A 22,134-nucleotide genomic window follows, 5' to 3' on the forward strand; every position below is an offset into this window, starting at 1 on the left:
TACAATGTGAGCACCTCTCTCCAGCTCCCGCTGCTATGACTTTTCTCACAGTGATGGATTGTAACTTTGAACTGTGAGCTGAAATAAGCCATTACCTCCTGACCTTGCTTCTTTTCGAGCATTTCGTCACAGCAACATGAAAAGAAACTAAGATATTTGTTCTTGCCGTGACATGCTGTCGGAGGCCCAAAATAGCTGGGTCAATTGACCATGGTGGGAACTCTCAGAACTATGAGATGAATAGTCTCTTCTTTCTAACAGTTGGTTGTCTTGGGCATTTATTACAGGGGCAGAAAGTTAATGAACACAGATGTACAGATTTTGTATACTACAATTTTTTTTAAATTTAAAATTAGTTCATTAAACCATTTGCTTGGAATTATATATGCAATAGGATACAAAATAAAGACTTACTTATCTCAATGTGTTGTCAGAGACATTTCCAGCTAGAGAAGCCTTCAAAGGCTTGTTCTGGGAATTCCCAGGGGTTCCATGGAGTTGGCTGATCATACTATTTTGTTCTGGGAGAGGAGTACTGGTGGACTTTTTGATCTTTAAATACTCACAAACTTGCCTGCGTCTTAAAGAAGAGAATCTTTGAAAAGGGACTTGCAAACTTTACAAACTTTACGGGAGAGAAATTGGAGAAACTGGGAGAGAGCCACTAAGGTAGAATAGGTTTCCATTAACCAGTGCTAGAGATAGGGAAGACCAGCAGAGCTTCTGCAAATCAAACTGTCTTGAAGAAAAGCAGAATCACAGTTGATAGACTGTGTTGGAAACACAATGAATGAATAGCCACCCCGGGGATCAGCTAACAGATTAACACTGAGGAACATTAACCACAACATATCAGTGTCAAAGCTGGAAGAGGTAGCTCTCTGTTCTGGTTGGCTAAGGACTGACCAGTCTGTACTGAGCTCAGCTGCATGCTCTATCTGATTTATAATAGCCATGCTCAAACCTGCTCAGTTCTGTTAAAGCTCAGCTATCCTAGCGTGGCTGTATCTGGTGTAGCTCAACTCAGTTCCACCAACAAAAATACCTAAGTCTTCTTACATCCTAGTATTAAGACCGACAGCTAATTTTCTTCTTTCCTACTGGTCAAGGTCAGTCACATGGCTACATTTAAATTTAAGACATGGGAAATATGTTCTGCTCTTTATAGTGGAAGGTCCTCAAAGTTATATGGCAAAGGATGTGGAGGTAGCTGGGGAGCTGAGATAGGTGATTCAGTCTGCCAGTGTGCGAGAGGACATGCTTAGGCACATATGGAGCATTTCACAGTGTGTGTGTGTGTGGGGGGGTTCCTTGGACATAAGGACACAGGCACCAGTGTTTGTAATCTGAAGAATGAAGACAGAACAAGGAAATAGGAACTCACAAAAGTGCTATGTCTTTGCATGGAGCACTATCCTAATCCAAGGAAGACCATCATAAAGAGAAGAGTAGCCATCAACTTGGGTGGAACCTCTGGGAACTACAGGGAATTCTAAATTCTCCCTCTGAAAGAAAACTGAAAGCCTCCGGAAACACTTGGACAATCATGATGTTTGTGGGGCAGAACTAAAAACTACTGAGATTCTGCGCTCCCTGATAATGATAACACAAGTGAGCACGAAGTTAAACCAGAAAGTAAATAGACACGTATGCACCTTGTCTTGTGGGCACAGAAGCCTTCACGTGAAAACTGACAACTCAGTCAGAGAGAATGGAGACACCAGGAGAACAAGGTCCTCTGAATTAGCTAAGCAAGGTGCACATGGGCACACAGAGGCTGGAGCAGAAGGTACAGGGTCTACATGGTCTTCACCAGGTCCTTAGTATTCTTATAGGACTCCTGACCATGAGAACAAGTGGGCCTCTGACTCTAATGCCTGCTCTTTGGATTCTTCTACTCCCGTGGGTTGCCATGTCCAATGTTGACATGATGATTTTTGCTTCATCTTATTATATTTTATTTTGGGAGGTTTGGTTGTTGTCTTTTAGAAGTTTGTTCTTTTCTAATGAGAGACAGAAAGGGAGTGGATCCTGAGGAGAGGAGATATGATGAGGGACTGGGAGGAATGGGGACAGTGAAAATGTAATCAGAATATAGTATATGAGAAAATAATGTATTTTCAATTTAAAAAAAATTAAAAGCAAGCAAGAAGGCTAACAACTCACAAATGAATACATCTAATTCTGCCCCTCTCCTCTTCATTCTTTGCCCAATTTTCTAAAATTGATAGCTACAGATAGCGAGGAAGCGGTCACCACTCCGATGTGGAAAATGGTCAGTGTTTTGGAGTAGAGATTAGAGATATTTTCCGTTGTATCCCTCCTTCAAATCAGCTTCAGAATGAGCCCCCCTGCAATGTGTACAATAAGAACTGAGTCCTAAGAGCCATGACTTTTCTGTTTTCTGTCCCTACATCTGCTGCCTGACTGCCCTTCACTACTCCCAATGTGTGAGTCTCACAGCATGCCTCTTCCGTGCCCCTATTCTGCGCCTAGTCCAGAGTGCTGCTGGGAACAGGCAAATGCTCCGAAGGAGAAAAGAAGGAACTCGAGTTCCTACAGGCTTCTAATGGGCCTGGACTTTGAAACCTGATTGTTTTATTTACATTGTAGAGCAGGAGGTTACCACTGCCTAAGTCGCCTGCCTTCCCTCTAGAAACAGACAAAGGCTGGGGATCACAGCTCTAAGGTCCTTTGCAAAGAAGAAATGGGAAAGGAGTTCTGTGGCTTGTGAGTGTCATTGTCCTTTGGGGTAATGAAGATGTGGAGATAAAGATGGTGTCACGAAAAACATGAGCATGCTTGAGCTTTATTCTGTTTTATTATTATTATTATTGTTGTTGTTGTTGTTGCTGTTGTTGTTGTTGTTACAAGTGTGATGATATAAATCCGTGGTTTAAAAGTCAAAGGTACACAGGGTGACCTGGATACATTCTTTCCAGTGTCCCAAAGAATGTGCATGTTTAGTTGCATACAGGCAATCTGCATATAGCAATGGTTAGCAGGTGATTTGGGGTAGGTAGTTTAGTCTACCTGGATTTGCTTGTTTGTTTGTTTTTTAGAGTGAAGAAAGTAATATGTTCCTCACATAATTAAGATTAGATAAGTTGGTATGTTCGAAGTATATGTACAAAATTGGTATTTGATAAACAGTAGCCAATGTAACTACTCATGTCTTTAAACAGATACAAACAAACATGGAGGAAATTCGGTTTTCATTCTTCCTATGCCAGGCCCAATATTCTGCCTTGAATCTTCATTCACGCTATCAGAGGTAAGTTAATTTGATTTCTTAAGTAAAGCCATTAAATCCACTGACTTCTAAACTACTGTGGGAAAGTTTATGAGCAAGTCACGGTGAAGATTTTCTTTTCCTTCTTTCTCCTCCTCCTAGGGGACTGTTCAGCCGCAAACGTGCAGCTGCTCCTGCTTACACACCTAAGTACTGCCAGGGGATGAGTTAGAGATAGACTCCTTGTGTTTGTTTGCTCTGGTGCTCTGCTAACCCTGCTTCCAAGGTGCCCTATCCTCTGTGCATTCAAGGTGTGCTCCTATACACCAGCTATCCTCTGGGAGGCAGCGACGTTCTCCCGGAACTCCAGCGGTGACTCATTTAAGCTTCATCCTTTTGACCCAGGGTCCCCTTAAGGTGGTCCCAAGGTCTCCAGTGGGCCCACTCTTTCCCAGATAGTTTCTGTATCTTATTCAGTGTATCAGTTACCTTCCTTATTGCTGTGACCAAATGCCAGGCTATAAATAACTTAAGAGATAAACAGTGTAGCTCATAGTTCAAAGAAATGAGGTCTATGTGCTGGGAAAAGCATGGTGGAAGGAGGGGCGTGGTCCCTGGTGCTGATCAGGAAGCAGAGAAAGGGGAAAGCCTGATTTTTCTTCCGGTCTTCTCCTGTTTCTCTCTCTATTTGATCTGGCATGTCAAATTAGGGTGGGCCCACCTTAGGGCAGGCTCTACCATCTCAGTCAACCTCATGGAAATGTCCTCATTGGCACATCTAGAGTTGCGTCTCTCAGATGATTTCAAATCAAGACAAGATGACAGAGTAGATCAACCATTATACTCAGCAACCTGGGAATGCTGTCAGATGGCCATCCATACTCTACTCAAAGTGACACCTTAAGGACAGTCGCTGGCTGCCCTGTCAAGCTGTTGTTTCTACCTCACTTTGGATATGTAACAATAGGTTGTGTTTATAACTCAGTAGATTTCACACAGAAAGTAAAAGCCATGTTCTCTCCATTCTCAGAATACCCAATTTAAAGAAGTTGGTAGTCCTACAGACACGTCTGCACCCATGGCTTTATAATTGGAAGGATACGCAGCTTCTATTTGACACCTGGCTTTCTTCTTCACCACTTCAATCGCTACCAAACTCTAAAATAGGGTTTTTCCTATTGGCTGGGCACTGAGGGAGGACATAAGTGGAACAAAGCCCACCACAGGTCCTTTCTAAAGCCAGATCTTGGGTTCTTTCTTTCTGCTATGTTTAGATTATGCACAGCTCTTCAGAGCACCAGCAAACGATGTGCCAGAGAATATGTGTGGGAAGTACGTTTGTCTGTGTTACGCGTTCTCCTTCAAACAGCACTCCATGGCTACCTTTGACTTCAGCTAGTCAGTCAGCTGGTCTTTGTTTCACAGGGCAGTGTAGTGCACTACCCAGTAACCCTTAAGCAGGGAGCTTTGATTGTTTTAAAAAAAAAAATGAGGACAGCTAGAAAGGCGGGAGATATGATGAGGACATGAAAGCCAAAAGAGCTTCTCATCCCAGAATCTGGTTGAAGCCCCTCACTGACGGAAAAGCAGGAATTCCAGGGCAATTAACAATTAACTTCCTCTCTAACCAAGTGTAAACCTGTGATCTTTTAGGAATCTCACAAGAAACCCCATTTAAAGTAAAAGTACATAATTTTAAATTCCTTGTACCACCTGAACGGGTTCAGATTTTATTCTATCATATTGCAGTTCCATCGAAGGCATCTTTGGAGCCACCCTGCGATCTCCATTATTGAAATGGGAAACTGAGATAGAGCAGCTGAGGGTCTCTTAGAAACCTGTTGAGCAGTGAAGTTCCAAAAGCTTCCAAACCCTTTATACGCCCACCACTAGAATGGGCACACACAAACACACACACACACACACACACACACACGTCCCCTTGGATACTTGAGTAAGTCTTATTCCTTTCCTGGGCATCTTACATCTTACTAACCCCTTGTCTTAAGATCTTTGATAAAATGTCTTTCAATAATAGACTTAAACTCTGCTTCACACTGCCTTGTTCTGGAATTTTCTCCACTGAAACCAAGAGCCCAGTTTTACCCAACTGGAAATACTCGGAAAGTTTAAGAGAACACCAAGGCTGCTGGTGGCTGCTCTGGGCTGTCTCTTATCCTGCTATCATTGACATAATGAATCAACAATTTGAGAAGGACAGCATAGGGCGTGGTATGCAAAGGCCTGGGCTGACTCCAGACCGGGCTTTAACATTCCTAGGTAACCTTGAATATATAATCTTTAGAGACAAGGTTTTCTTCTTTCAAATTTTAGACAATATATCAACTATTTTTCCTCAAAATTTTACAAAAAGTCATCCTAGATGTTGTTGAAAGTGATGAAATATAGTATCATTGTAAAGGTAATTAAACTCTCAAATATGGCTTCTTGATGCACTGTATAACTGAGCTCACATTAGTAATTTTCTATAGCTCATTCAAATAAATTAAGAGAAGCTAAATGGCCCTCTAGAAAACTTGATAGAGCTATTCACGCAATAATCAAGACACCATAAACAGGTTATTTAGAAGAATTACTTGGCTTTCTGGTGTTTGAAGCTACCTCAAGTAAAAATAGTGGGCTTTGAGGCTTTGATATAACCCATATAAACGGCAGACACCATTTCGATCATTTTACATTATTAATTCACTTAATGACAGGCTAGTCAATGTACTCTTAAATATACTTAGGTTTTTTTTTAAACCGGTTAATCAGATTTTCTTAAAGTCATTGTTTGACCACGTCAACCTCCCACGTCCTAGTTTCTTTCCCGTGTCCATGACTTTGGTTTTGTTGTGCTAGTCATTTGGTTTAGTTAGGGGTGTCTGTGTGACCGCTGCATTGGGGGAATACATTGGCGCCTGGAAGGAACAACAGTTGCACACAACTAAGGAAATGACTCCTTGTTTCCGTGAATCTATCTGAAGGAATTACATAAGCAGCAAGGGATAGCATCCTCTGCGACGCTCTCCATTCTTGCCTGCCTGTTGTTGATGGGTCCATTTTTAGTTTTGGTTTGCTTTGGTTTTTTGAGGCAGGGTTTCTCTGTAGCTTTGGAAACTGTCCTGGAACTAGCTCTTGTAGACCAGGCTGGCCTCGAACTCACAGAGATCGGCCTGTCTCTGCCTCCCGAGTGCTGGGATTAAATGAATGTGCCGCCACCACCCAACTTGATGGGTCCATTCTTGTGAGACCCTATGCATTCTTGTCTGCCAGTTCTTGTGCGGGCCCAGTTCAGTCATCAGTAGATGTGGAGAGTTTCTAATCACAATGTCTAAAAACACATGTAGCTTTGATATGATATCTTATATTGTTCCTGAGGGGTAAGGGATAACTCCCCAACTCCAGCACTCAACATGCAGCTGTTATATCGCTTTGAGTTTCAAGGAAAGGAAGCGTACAGGCCGAGGGTCAGCCTTGGCATGAAAAAGGAAGAAGCGGTTCAAATACAGCTTCTTACAACCTGTCCTCCCAGCTGACCAAGAAAACAGGCTTACTCTTTCTGTTGAATAAAAACCTATACCATTACAGCAGTGTAGGGTCCTGCTTCTAAGGTTAATAGTACAAATTTTTCTTTTGTGATTTTATTTGTGTTTTTAAAAATGTATAATGATATATCTAAATATGAATAATGGCTATTGTATGTGTGATAATGAAGAATTATTGTGTTATTTGTTAAATGTTAAAATAGATCAATTTTATAATGACATGAATTATTTATGCCTAGAGGTATACTTGGAGTCTTCATTAATGAATAAACCTATATTTTGGTTAGGTGCTTATGGCAATTTGCTCTTATTATAAAGGCTCAAAATAAAACTCTCAGAAGTTGATAGTTTGCCAATATTCAGCAGTATTAACCAGGGAACCTCAGAAGCAAGATTGGTAATTAGTGCTTTGACATCTCAGACTCATCCTGAATTCATTTCTATGTTCAAAGTCTTTAGATCAGGGATTAATGACGGATGACCTAATGGCTGAGCATGGTTTCAGCAGTATTAAAAAGTAACTAAAATGGAAATGAAGTCTAACAAAATGAATGTGTTACAAAGACAAAGTGTGGGTGGCTCAAAAACTCTGAAATAGCTTTCAGTTTGTTTGTTTAATGGGCTTATTTGAGAAAAGCTTTGCCAAGCCTTCCTTTGAACTTCTGAGCTCTTATTCTGCCCTTGTTCACAGAACTTGGGCTTTGGAGTCTGACTGGCCTGTATTTGCTTTCTAGTCTTTCCCATCGCCCAGTTGTAGCTATGTAACTTGTGCTTTTGTATAACCCATTAGCCACCAGTTTCTCCCTCACCTGCTTCATGAGGTTGTTCTGAACATTCAAGAAAGGTTGGAAAGATCTTTAGAACATTGCTTGATTTGAAAGCTCCCCTCCCCAAATTACCCCTTCAAACTCCCGAAAAATCCTCCAAATGACAGAGAAGGTGACTGTGCATTTTCTAAGGGGATCAGGGCTCTCAAAAGCCGAGGGGCTCAGAGGCTTCATGGACAGACTTGACTGCTGAAGGTTGAGCAAATGACGATATTTGGAATCAGGGAGATCACCAATTGTTATATAAGCCTACCTATCAGGACTCTGTGTTCCTGAGCCTTGAGTTTCTATCCTGTTATGTCATCGGTCCCAGATAAGGAGCTCTGTGCTGGAGCTTCTTGGGTCATGAAGGAGGAAAAAGAAAACAGAGATTTCTGGAATGTGGGGGCAGGATACTGCAATAACGTGTACAAACCCAGGGATTTGAGAATAAACACAAGGGAAACCAAAACAGAGATACCAAGTCCACATCATAGAGTAAAAGAAACAGTCATTTGAACTTTGGGAGGAGTGGAAGCTGCCCAGAAAATGAGGCAAGGTGAGCCTCTTGTCCAAATTGCTGAGCAGTCAGGTCACATCTGAAGGACTAGTTCATACATAGCCTGGGAGTCATGATTTCATCTCTATATCCTTACGCTGTTATTTCAAGGGAAATTCCATTTCTTTTTGGTAACTTTATAAAACATTTATCAAAGCAGTACCCTGCACCTCTTAGGGGGTTAAATCTTCATTGGCATAAATTGAAGCTCATTGTCCACGGGGCTGGGATTTGCCTGAAAGCTTCTCGGATGATGTGTGTTACCTTCATTTACAATCTAATGGTCCATTTGTCTTAACTTCACAAGACTAGTGCACTCATTCCTGAATGCTGGACTTGGCCCAGAGGCTCAGCATCTATATTCTTCTTTCTCATTCGTGTTTCTAACACTGCCCTGTAAGGTCATTCCCAGGTTGTGATGGATTTGGAGGCAGGATAGAAGAATAGATTCTTGGCCCTATCTCCAAATGTTACTGTGGTTCCAGCCCTATGTAAACTGTCTCCTAACTCTGTTCTCAGTTACTTCATCTGGGAAATGGGAATAACAAGGCTCCTATTGAGAACATGAAGATGCATAAAAAACATTTTTAAGTGATTTCCAAGTTAGCTAAGAGGATACTGCATCTTTCAGAGATGTTCACAGGGATTAAGTCAGGCACACATAAAACTAATCCTCTTTACTTTGGAATCAAACAGGATTATAGAACTTGGGCAATACATTGTTCAATACTTGATGGGGATTGGCTGGTGTTCTAAGAAAACTGCTATCTAGAGTTGATATCAAGAGGGACTAAATACTAGTTTACGAACCAGCAAGTTGCAAAAAAAAAAATTAAACTGCTCACAAAAGTCTAATCTAGGCTCTGACTCAAATCTCTTCACTAAGTTTCAAAGTCTAATGCTCTCAGAGTTAGACCGGGAACTCTACTGCCCTGGGGTCCATCTGATCCTTATAAAACTCTTTCACCCCTATAGAAGTCAGGCCCTGCTCACTACGCAGGAGGACAGCCATTGCATGCTCTTCTGATGAGCCCAGGTCTCAGCCAAGCTGGAAGCACCATGCAATGCTTCACTGAAGTCTAGATGAAGGCTGTACGGTGGGCATCTAGTGGTATCTGTCAAATGATTGGATGTGCTTGCTCAGTGCAACTGAAGATTCGGGCAGGCCACTTATTTTCCTCTGCAATAAGACACAACTCCATACGCAATACAGAAACATTTGGCGGACACTCAAAGCGGTAGAGGGGCTGGTGATAATAGCGCTGACTAAACATTTGCTAACCGTGTAATTCATGACTGTCGAACTTTACACACTTCATCTGACTTTCATAGTGATCTTGGGAGGTGTGGATTAGGATTTTACTCCTTCCAGGGAAAGTCAATGTGGCCCCAAAGACTTTTGTAATGCGCATGGTGCCTTAGGTTCCTGGGTGATCTCAGTGCAGGCAGTTTGAATCCATACTTCTACCCACTCAACTGCAGTATACTTCAGAGGTTGATGGCTCTGATTAGAGAAGCAGAGTCCTGGCAAAGAGTCTGCACACTGTCACTGTCCCCTCTAACCAACTAGCATGACAGCACTCCAGGTAAGTTGGGCCTGGCAGAGCAGGCAGGTGTCTTATGTTTTTTAGAGTTACTATCAGGGCATGAATGGCAGGTGGGGCTGCTGGCTCCTTCTGTGTTCCTCGAGGTGGGTGGGGGTCCTCAGTTCAGCTACCTCTGTAAGGTGTGCTCATCTCATGCACTTCCCATGCCTACAGGGAGCGGGTCTGACAATCACATGTACCTAGCAACCAAACGCCAGACACCTGTTATGTAGGAGGGAATCCGGGCTCTAGAGTAAAAAGCAAAGGCCTATTTACAGAGCATTGAATCCACGCTTTCACTTCACCGAGTACAGAAACTGAAGCAGCTTGCCAAGGGTTCCAGTCTGCCCGGTAGCGGTGTAGAGAGCAGAAGCCAGGTCTCCTAACAGCACATCACAGGTGCTTTCTCTGCCCTGTAGGACACACTGGAGAGAGATGCCCCTCTGATGGCTGTGTTACCCTGAGGATCTGGGCACAATCCCCTCAGCGAGCCCAGTGGCCATAGACGCACAGAAGGCAAGCCCAGCCATGTGGAAGGGAGAGGCTTCTGAGCCTGTGTACAGAAAGGATCCTTGGAGAAACCATTCATCCTGACCAGCCCCCTCCCACTCTTTGCCTGAAACTTAATTAATCATGTTTGCATCTGGATTCAGACAAGACAATAGCGGGGATGTGTTTTTGGTTAGGAACTGAAGCTGCATTCGCTGAGGAATGTTGATTAGTTAGTGGTCGGTATCATTTTTCATGCCTTTTTAAGTTACAAAAAATTTTAATATCAAAGCATTTCTCCCTGCACCGCACGTATCTATTTCTCATAAGTGCATTCTGCTGGCATAATTTTCCTTCCCTTCCTGCAGGCTCTGTTTATGGGATGATCCATCAGGCTGTCTCAGCGTTTCCCTCCAGGTCTTCAGCAGCCAGAGGCTTTCCAGGTGAGCTGGGAGCTGCAGGCTGCAGCCTCTCTCCACATGGAAGGGGAAGGAGAAGGGCAGCTCAGGCCAGGGTACCATCCATTGTTGATCATGGAGATAGCAACTCTCCACCGTACAGAGTGCAAGCTCTCTCGCTGGCATGCCCCGGATCGTCACTGGAAACACTTACAGTGGAGAAAATGGCCCAGACCTCCTCTAGACCTGACCCAGCCCGAATGCCTGAACTCACTCTTCAATTCTGCTTTCAGGAAATGCCCTGGATCTGGGAAAAGCGAGCACAGGAAGTATGTCTTAATGTGTACAACATGCCCATATGTGTAGAACATGTCAAATCACAGATGGTAAGTCATGGCAGATAAGCAATGTTCAAATATGTGGCAGACGTGTAAATCTATCTACCTGACCAGCAGCCCTCAAGCTAGACTTCTTTTGCAGACAAAGGTGATGGGACCATAGAAGACAGTGAGATGCCCCTTCCTTCCTACCGGTCACAGGCCTTTCCAGTTCTGTTTCAAGCTTGGTGCAGGTATCCAAGGATACACCTGCCTGAGAGGGGAACAAGAACAAGATGCTGCAAGATGCTCAGATGCAGGTCGGCCTTCACTGTCACTGATTTCCCAATACCAGTAGCCCAAAGGAACCACAGGGCTCACTACGGGAGAAGATGTCTGGGGAAAATCAGGAGACTTGAGACCTATTTGGGTCACACCAGTTTCCAAAGATGTTTAGATCAGCTGAGGTAGTGTTTTACTTGACCTGAGCCCAGCTACATTGACTCTTTGCTTACTTTGCTCCTAACTTGTGGCAGAGAGGATCGACTGAAGATAAGGTATGAAGCTAGCGACTGACCTGAGAACCAATGTGTTAAGGTATCAACCAAACAATAAACGCACGTTCGTGGAAACCAATCACATAGTCAAACAGTTATTTATTCAGATAATAAGGGGCTTCTCTTGGGCACTGAGCTACCCAGATCTCATGTAACCCTAGGCTTCATCTTTTGGGTTTGCCTTAATTCAATCTCATTCTTTTGCCCTTCTACTCCCCAGGCCTCCTGCTTGTGATTAACCAAGGACCAGAGTAGACGCAAAGATACAACTACTCTCAGACCGGTAGACAACTTTTAGCACCAGAAGTATCGATGGTAAGAGCAAGGGGCTAGCAAACTGTAGCATGTGGGCCGAATTTAGCTCATTACCTGATTCTACACAGTTGTATTATAATGGCCTCATCTACCTGTGATATTGTTTATGGATACTGCTAGGCTGTCTAAAGACTGGTTAAGATAGAAACTGAGAAATATTAAAAATGTTTATATTTTACATCTGGATAAAAGAACTTACTGTAATGCAGAAGCCTCTTTCCAGCTAGAGAGCCAGTGGTCACATAGGCAGCCTACTTAGAATCCTTCACACTCAACTCTAAACCCCAGGCTGACAGGCTTGTTGGGAAGCTCTTGGTTTTGTTTTTAATCTTTGTGACTCCTGCCCTCTGGTGGAAAAATGTCTAAGTAGTCTATGTCTACATCAAGAAGCAATGGAGAACTGTCTTGAAACTCAAGTTCTGTGAGAAACTTCAGAAACCAGGGCAAGCGTGACTGCAGGCTCTTGACCTTTGGAACTGATCTGAGTTCAGAAGGATGATGTCCCTCAGTTACTGACTTAAGGCTACAGTCACACTCAAGGTAGGTTTGTGTTGACTCTAGACAGTCACTTGATGAACACAGAAAAAACGAAATCATTCTCACTCATTTATTATACAGTTTAAAGGTACGTATTTATTGAGGCCTGGAGAGATGCCTTAGTGGTTAAGAACACATAACTGTTGGAGAGGACCAGGATTTGGTGTCCAGCACCCACATGATGGCTTATAACCATCTGTAACTCCAGTTCCAGGGCATCTCATGCATCCTTCTGACCCCAGCCACACACGCGGTACAGATATATATGCAGGCAAAACATTTATACATATAAAATAAATATAAACTTTTAAAAAATGTACCAATTTTTTTTATCACAGATATAGGACTGTGAAGCATGAACAAATGAAACAAATCTTTAGAACACTGTAATAATATATTTTTAAAGGGCCAGCAGGAAAGGAAGCAATGTGCATTCAGCTTTACTATTATCTATGAAACCATAGATACTTGTGTTGTCCTCTCATACTTTCTGGAAGGTAAATGCATGAGGAAAAATGTCCAGAGGTATTCTGTTCCTTTCCTAAAGCCACATCTTTAAGCAGGGCTCATGCGAAAGCCTGCATTGTAAGCATCCTACGTTAGCACATTGCTGTTGGAGGAGAGGGAAGGTTGGTACCTCTGGACGGCTGCCCTTGAGAGCTGACCTCAGGTACGTCCGTCACCAAGTCATGTGTTGAACTATCTGCTTACTCCTCTCCAGGGCCCAGTTCTTCTTTACATTTGTGTTGAAATGTTGCTAATTAAGAGACTCGGGATAGCCAAAGTTTTCCCAGAGCTGTGAGTCCCTCAGCACATCTCCTGGATGATCTTCTGCGTGGATTGAACGTGGTATGGTCCAGAAGAGTGAGGATGGACGCTGTGCTCATACAACCAATGAAAGTCAAAAATGAGGCCCCATCTACATGCTTTTGTAAAATTCCCAGCTCACAGCAAGGTCTGGAATGAGGTAGATGGGTGGCATTCCCCACTCTCCTGGGTCAGAGCAGCCCACAACAGCAACATTCACCAAGACCCTGTAGGCTAAGTGGGAAGGAAGCCTGTGTGCGGTGTCAGGACTTGGCATGAGGCACCGGATGTGATGTAGTTTAGGGAATGATGGGCACAGTGAGGGCACTTATGATGGGATGTGCTGAGGTATTAGGATGTAGAGCAAAGGAAAAGCCCTTCTTGCTGGCACAGACTGACTCTATTGTCCAGTCATCCCTTAGCTACTCTTAGGCCTTGGTGGACCCCAGAATCTCTCACAGGCCTTCGCAGCTTAAACACAGTGTTTCCTGATCTTCAACCTTGTAGGTAAGAATGTAAATAAGTAGGGCTTAGAACATCCAGATCAGACCTCAGTGGGTTACATTTCGCTCTAACAGAAACCCTGAGAAAGGTGACCTAGGCAGATCTCTGCATTACAAAAGGAAAAAGTAACCCAGGAAGATGAACAGATGAGCCCCCAATTACATATATTGTGAGTATCAGAGCTGGGATCCCACAGGCCTGGACTCTAGGTGTCTATATTGAGCCCCAGAAGGAAGCCTTGGAGGGGAACTCAGGTGACTCAAGAGCAACTTCCCGACTGGGCCTCCATAAGCCTGTGTGGATGGATCCTACATAAGCCACTATTCCCAAGTTAAGAGATTCAGAGATGCCCCGTTCCCAGGTGTGGAGGTACCTCGACCAGATGCGAGGGAGGGAAAGATAACAGATATACCAGGCAAGTTACAGGCAGAGTTGAGGTGATCTTGTGAACAGCCGCTTGGAATTGTAACATTATTTGTGGCTTTGGGTGTGCCTATGCCGTTGTTGCTTTTTGTTGTTGTTGTTGTTGCTTTTTAGTTCATTCAGCCACGATTCTTCACTGAGTCTTTAAATGAAATCATTCAACATAACATTTCCCATGAAACCTTTGCCAAGACCAAGGCGGGAAATAAAAGAGAAGAAAGATGAAGGGCAAGAGTGATGCCTGGGCAAGGTGCACATATGATATCAAGTTAGCTTGTTTCTCTTTTCAGTATTATGAATTGTATAAACAGCATAGCATCTATTTAAGGTTCCTATGCTAAACACATTTTTATCTTCAAAATAACTAAAATTTTTAATTGACAATGTTTTTCCTTTACCATATAAATAAGGTATTTAGCAATTTCAAAATAATGATGACTTGGGTATTTTCTTTCAAGTTACAGTTAACTCATTTTGATGACAAATCTCTAACTCAGGAAAGCATGGCCAGTATCACTGAAAAGGCAGGTGGGGTGACAATGAAGCTTGCTGACATGCAGCAAACAGAAATAGGATGACATGGGTATCATACATTTGAATACAAATGAGCAAATATATATGGCCTCAGACCCCCAGTCTGCACTGAGTGGTGCTTTCTACCTCCTGAAAACCACTGATACAACACAAGCGATACCCTCAAGGCTTAATAAGATAGTGAGATTCACTCAGATAGACACAGAGGACAGACACTTCCTCCCGTGCGATCCTTAACACACGATGAGAAAACCTTCCAACAGTGTAATAAAAGTAGTCATAACTCAGCAGCACTCTACGACTGAGGGTCATAAGAGTCAGCCTATTTCTTACTGTCACAGTGGAGTGGTGTTCTGAGAAAGAATAACCAAAGAGAAGTCTTGACTCTCTCAATCTGAGTTTGTGCTGCAACTACAGACAGTAATTCGAGGTAAACACAGTACAGTTTATTAGAATCATAAGCACTATCCTGCCAGCATGGGGTATGGGCATGCCTTAATCCCTTTTTATTTTCCAAAGGCGTCCCTTCCTCTTTTTGCCCCTCCCCACTATCATACCTGATGTCTGTCTCAGAATACTGACGCCCCTTGTCTCTGTTTCTGAACGCTGACCCATGTGGATGAGAAACTGCAGCTAAGATGTGGCCTTAATACCGTTCTACGGTTGCAAGGGTCACATTCCCATGGTTAGGATTTGGCCACAAAGGCAACTACAGGGTCCTGGGGTGGTCTGGAGAAAAGAACAGTACCAGTCAGATGATGCCGCATGAACACCAGACACCTTCTTATTCTTTCAGCTTTTGTGATGAGCTGGAATTTAAGCCCAGGTTTTCCCTTATCCAGCATTTAGTTGTCCTCTGCTGTCTCTAGACATCAGTTCAGAACACTCCTGAGGCCATTTTACAGATTTTCTCCCAGGACCTCCCCGGAGGGACTGGGAAAGCCAGAGACCCTAAGGACTTGCAGTCTCACTTGGGTGAACGTGGGTTCTCACTTCTTTGGAGGTGGTAGACCCCCATGTTGGCATAAAATCAGGACCGTTTAATTGCTCCAACGGAAAAAAAATATGCCTTGTCTTGAATCATTACTTGTAGACAAATGAGAAGGTGAATTTCACCTTCCCCTTTACAGAAGCCCAACTACATTTATTGATCTAATGCTGTGCTAAGTTCTGCCTTGGAGTAAGGCCATGAGATCAAGGCCATGCACAGTACCAGATTGGCTGAGAAATACCAGGGCTGGCAGCAAAAAGCTGATAAAAAAAGTGGGTTTGACCACCTTTTATACTTAGATAGGCATAACCATCCTCTATAGGAGCCAGGACAGTGTCCAACCTCTGCATAAGATAAGCAAAATGTAGAGCGTGGGTCCCTGCTTCATCTCCAACAAACCTTGCTTACTTTTTATGGTCCAGAGCAGGACTTTTGCCCGCCAGTGCTTAGGGGTTTCCTAGTACGGCTTTCATCATCCTTTGGATAGGGGTAGAATTTTGCTTCCTGTGGTAATTCTCCCGGCCCCGTGTTCAGTATTAATGTCATATCTAGTTAAAGATGAGGAGGCAGGTGCAGAGGGATGATGTAACTTACTTCGGATTCCCCAACTAACAAGAATTCTCCTCCAGATTACCCGATTGCAGGCTCTGAGCCTGAACTCCGCTGAAGACCAGATGTGACAGGAGAGACCCGAGACAGGAGTAAGGACAAGAATACTGTGTCTCTGGCCTCGGAAAGCCCTATCACCACACAGTGCTCTGCTCTGGGAAGTGAAGAGGTGTGGCTGGGGACCTTGGGCTGATGTCTTCCTGAACTAAGGAGACAGGGACATTCTCAGTCAACTCAGCTGCCAGCCACGGGAGAAAGGGTGCTGGTCACAGCCCAGAGAGGATCCCCCGCAAGAAATATATCGCGTGCTGACACTTTTATGACCTGGACCCTCTTACAAAACACAGGCTGGTGTAAGGCTCTGCTTTCTACGGCCCAGCTTGACATCACATGCTCGCCCCGGGGCTGCCACTTGGAGTCAGGAAAACCCATATATTTCCTGCCTCGGATAGACCTAGTGGTTCTAGTCAGGTGCAGAAAGCCAATAAATCACCAGCGAAGCCTCGGTGTATCTATCAGTCAGGAGGCTTGTCATCTTCAGGCCTTGATCCACATGAAAGGCCGACGCGGGAGGGGCGGGGCGCGGCGGGGCGGGGCAGCAGCCCAGGACACCTGGTGCGAGCTGGGGCTCAGGGTCTGCAAATGTTCACAGCTCAGAGGGGCCACAGGGAGGACCCAGGCTTCCTCCCTCTCCGCACGCACTTCCTTTTGCTTTGAAGTCGGGGCTAAGGGGCTGGGAGACTGGAGTTCAACTAAGCAGGTCTTCCAGCCTGGGGCTCTTAATATTCACCTCACGTCCTTCTTGCAGCTACTTTGGGAGGAATGAAAGTTATAAAGGAAGTGTGGGAATCCAGGGGGTGATTTCGTGCCTGACTGCCCTGTCTTGAATCTTCCTTTCGGATTGGGAAGTGGAAGGAGATGGGGGCATGGGAGGAGACCCACAGGGCAGTAAAAGGCCTCTGCGTAGGTACTTTCCTGGTACTGTTTCATCCAGGGAGCAGGATAGATAGAGGATGTTAACTCTGGTGAACTTAGATCACGTCCTACCCCTGCCATTTCCACCTTTTGGAGCTTTTGAATCCATGTATTTCTCTTTGCTGTCACGTTTCGCGGGGGTAAGTGGAAACGCAAATACCAACTGCTCAGTCAGTGAGGGCATTAAACCGAACAGTCATTGCTTAATCTCATACTCTCATACCGCATGCAGTAATACCACTAGAACATGGAAGATGCTCTTATTATTTCATTTTCCTATCCAATGCAGGCTGTCCTCTGAGTGGTGCACATTCTGCCTCACCACTGGTCAGGTAGTGAGTGTGTGCTGGGGCTGCAGGGCGTCTTCCAGTCCTAGGTAGGATGGGACATCAATTCACCAGGGAGCAAAAGCAGAAGGTTCCTTTAATGGGCTCTTTGGCCTTTCAACTCTCTCTCTCTCTCTCTCTCTCTCTCTCTCTCTCTCTCTCTCTCTCTCTCTCTCTCTTCTTTCCTCCTCCCCCATGTGTTTGTGTGTCCTTTCTTTCCTTCCTTCTTTCTTTCTTTCTTTCTTTCTTTCTTTCTTTCTTTCTTTCTTTCTTTCCTTCCTTCCTCCCTCCCTCCCTCCCTCCCTTCCTTCCTTCCTTCCTTCCTTTCTTTTCTTTTGTTTCTTTTTTTGTTATTGCCCTTGGGGAATCCCTAAAGAAGCCATCATTTAGCCTCTTTTGAATTGTAGTATGAACAGGAATGGTGGTGGTTTAGTGGACGCTGCTGTGCTCTGTGCTCTCTACTGTTGTATAGACTGGGGAATCTATGCTAGGTACTGTTTTATAGACCAGATAGAGCTCCCAACAATCCATGTTGGCAGAGCGCCAGGCCCATCACAGTCAAACCGGCTGACTTTCACTCTGAGCAAAACAAACAAAAAACAAAGCTACATGAAGTGATGTGGGAAGTCCTTCTGTATATGTGCTTTATTCGTTAATAAAGAAGCCCTTTTGACCAATGGCTTAACAGAGTAAAGCCAGGCTAAAAGAGATAGATAGAGTAGGTCGAATTAGGGAGAAGCCATGTAGCCCCGCCTGAGACAGACAGACAGCCATGTGGCAATACACAGATTAATAAAAATGGGTTAGTTGAAGATATAAGAGTAAGGCAAAAATACACTTAAACTATTGGCCAAACAGTGTTACAAATAATGTAGGTTTTGTGTGTTTTTTGCGGGACCTGGCAGAACAGCAACCTCACCCAACAATGAAGCAATCATATTAAGGAGTCCCAGTCCAGGTATCAACCAAGCACTCCTGCCAAGACGTTTCATCAATTATCAAGCAGTCAAGAGTCCTTAAAACAACTTTTTTTCTTTTCTAAAATACCCTGGAGGGGCTGGAGAAATATCTCAGTAGTTAAGAGTACTGGCTGTTCTTCCACAGAACCTGGGTTTGATTTCCAGCACTCATGTAGTGGCTTGCATCTATCTGTAATGCCAATTCTTCTGGCATTAATGTAATGTAATGCCAACCTCCTCTTCTGGCCTTCAAAGGCACCAGGAATGCATGTGGTCCACAGATATAAATGTAGTCCAACACCTATACACATAAAATAAAAATTAATTAAACTTAAAAATATTTTTTAAAATCATGGAAATGGCAAACTAGGCTACAAAACAATTGTCAAGAGATGACGGCAGCAATAAAAAGGTGAATGTGAAATTATGCAAACAGTTTCTCAATAGAAGGCACTGCTATTGCATGAGACCCATCTCCACATCTCATGAGAAGGGTCAAAACATCACCTGCACACCCTCTTGCTTGTGTATTTGCATATGTACATGTGTGTGGTCATGAGCATGGGGGACAGCGGTCAGCCTCAGGTTTCATTCCTCCAGGGCCACTTGCCTTGTTATATAAATAAATGAACGAATGAATTAGCACATGGGCATGAACAGAAGTGAGAGCGCAACTTTTGGGAGTCTGCTCTCCCCTCCCGTTGTGAACTAGGACTCGGGGATGGGCCAGGCTCGCTAGCAATGAGCTTCAGGGACTCATCTGCTTCTACCTCTTCAGTGCTGAGATTAGAAGAGGTTACCATCACACCCAGATTTTTATGAGGGTGTTTGTACTAGAACTTGGGTCCTTACTATTGTTTGCAAGCAACTGAGTATTCTCTCCATGCTCAGTACCTTTACTGTCTACAGAAGAAATAGATTGAAAGGGCAGAGGTTTCATCAAGATCACACAACTAGAACTTGAACCCAAATCACCCCTCGGAAAATCCAAGCACCAAGCAATATCTTCTACTTCCGGTTCATGTGGGTACCCTAGATCAAGGCAATGTCTTGGTAACCAAGCAGCATCAGACATCACTAATAGTTAATGGTAGCTAAATAGTAGCTTTGAGAGTGGGAATTAGAGGATTTCACTAATGGGAGCTAATGACTTCAACATGAAGTTTCTTAAAAATCACTTGGGGGAATGAAGAGATGCTTGGCTGTTAAGACCACGAATTACTTTACCAAGAACCCAAGTGTGATCCCCAGAACCCATGTTGCAATTCACAACTGTCTGTAACTCAAGTCTCAGGGAAGCCAATGCCTCCGAGGGCACCAGGCATGCATGTGGTGTGCAAACATACCTGCAGACAAAAGACCTGGACACTTAAAAATAAACAAATAAAAATATAAAAGATACTGTACTAAAAGGGAAATGACTTGGCTCCAAGTCTCTCTCAACTGTGACTCAGGTTTGGCTGTTGACTTGTAATACCTTCTTCCCTACACCCTCTGCGAAGCTGAAGCCTCCTTCTGGACATTTTAATCATTTGTATGTATATCCTGTTACTGCTTCCTGTCAACCACTGCCAACTAACTGTCAGTACACATACACACACACACATACACACTCACACATACACACTCACACACATACACACACACATGGGTCTAAGGCTGGTTTCAAATTTTCCAAAATAAAAATTCAGGATGCACAGTTGAATTCAAATTTATTATAATTGGTGATTTTTTACAAGAATATCCTGAATAGACATGCTTGTATTTTAAAACTCTTCCTTTTAACTTAGAAATCAATAATTAATTGAGAATTGTGTGTTTTATCTGATGACTCTAACGGGAAATCATCATAGGCAAATATTCTTCAGGCTTCTGTCTGCCAACAGAGAGGAACTGAGGAGGACACTCGAGTCCGAGAAGACACAAGTCCCCATCTTGGTCTTGCCACATTGAAAGCAATCATGAAGAGAGTCTAGAGTCTCCAACCAGTTCCCTCTGGGAGGCCTGGCGGAACTCACTCCCCAGTCCCGATGCCACCCCTGAATTCATCCCACCCTACCTCCTCCCCAGCCCCAACGTGGGTATTTTTGCTATTCTAGTTCTGCTTTATTTTTTGTCGTTTTGATTTTTGGGTTTTGGGAATTGAACCAAGACTTTATGCATCTTGGCAAGCACTCTGCTCCTGCACTTCAGCCTGCTCAGGAGGTTGTTAGCTGACACCCGCTGTCGTGGCTCAGTTCTTGTTCTGGGTTCTTTCCTTATTTTTCCATTCAGGACCCCAGGAGCACGCTCTATGTCACAGGTGGCATCTATAATTCAGTCCTGGTTCCTTCCTCACTCCTGGCAGCTGAATGGCTCACCTCCTGATTGGCTGACTGAGCAAGTGGGTGGCTGCCCTACAGTGAGCAGCTTCCATTCAATGAGTGTAGGCTGCAGCAAACAGAAAGCACTGATCCTCTTTTGAGGAGAAGCAAACTTCTGCCTCTATGGCTGAACTGAGAACTGGCCTTTTCCTGGCCTCATATTCCAGGTCTGGCGCCCCGGGTCATCTGGCCTCCAGACTGGAGACACATTTGGGGTTGTTGATATCCAGCTAACTGACTGCACATTTCCTTAGCCTCCATAGTTCAGTATCTGTGGCATGAAATAAGTCTTGATTCTAACTCACACACACACACACACACATGCACACACACACATGTATACACGTACTTCAGTTGATTTTTTTTTTATGTAAAGCTCTGATTACTGCAACTATTAGACAATGATAAGCCAACCAAGTGTCAAACCAAACAACCCAAAAGAAGTCAAGGTTTACCTACTTTGTCTCTGTTCGTCTGTCTCCTCCGATCACCCAGCCTGGCCGGTCGTGCACATAACTTTGGAGTCTTTCTTCAGTGCTGTCAGGGTGTTCCTCTGCTGACTACTGATACTAAACAATTCTCATTTAGAAACACCTCATGGAAAAGATGTTTCTACCTCAGTTTTCCTCAACATCACAGATTACAGTTAAAAAATAACATCGATGATGGACTAAACAGAACAAGGAGACCCCCACGATGCCTGGGGAGGCAGTCCGTTCTGTATTCCCAGGAGAAAACATAGGTAGTTGGGCACTATTATGGTAAACATGTATAGAGTGTGTGTGTGTGTGGGGGAGACAGACAGACAGACAGAGAAGTTCATGTCCTGTGGGTAGGGGCAGACCTGAAGAGGAGAAAGCAGTGAGGAGTGGGCTGAGACAGGTGACTTGATTGCCACCCAGAGCCATGGTGATGTCTGGGTCTAGACTGCTGCTGGGTTCATGGCCCTGCTGTAGCTGTTGATGTGTTGTAGCTGTGTTGATGTCCGTGACTCCTGGTGCCACTAAAGGCCCAGAGAATAAGGCTGTACAGAGTTGGCTGGGCCCCTCACTGGCTGCAACACTAGGGAGCGCTAGTCTTGCCCCTCACCATCTGAAGCACTCAGGAGAGGGGTCCTACACCTCACCCGAGCAGCACAATAGAGCTGACGCTATTGGCAGAGGAGCAGGTGAGCTGGCCCAGGGTCTGAGAGCGGGATGGCTGGGCACACTCCCCTCGTCTGGCGTGTGGTGGTAAAGGCAAGGGAAAGATGCCCTACCCTTCTTGCCCCTGCTGCCCGCGGTGGTCGAGGGAGCTGAC

This window comes from Chionomys nivalis, chromosome 18 (genome assembly GCF_950005125.1).
Source record: "Chionomys nivalis chromosome 18, mChiNiv1.1, whole genome shotgun sequence".
NCBI classification, from domain to species: Eukaryota; Metazoa; Chordata; class Mammalia; order Rodentia; family Cricetidae; genus Chionomys; species Chionomys nivalis.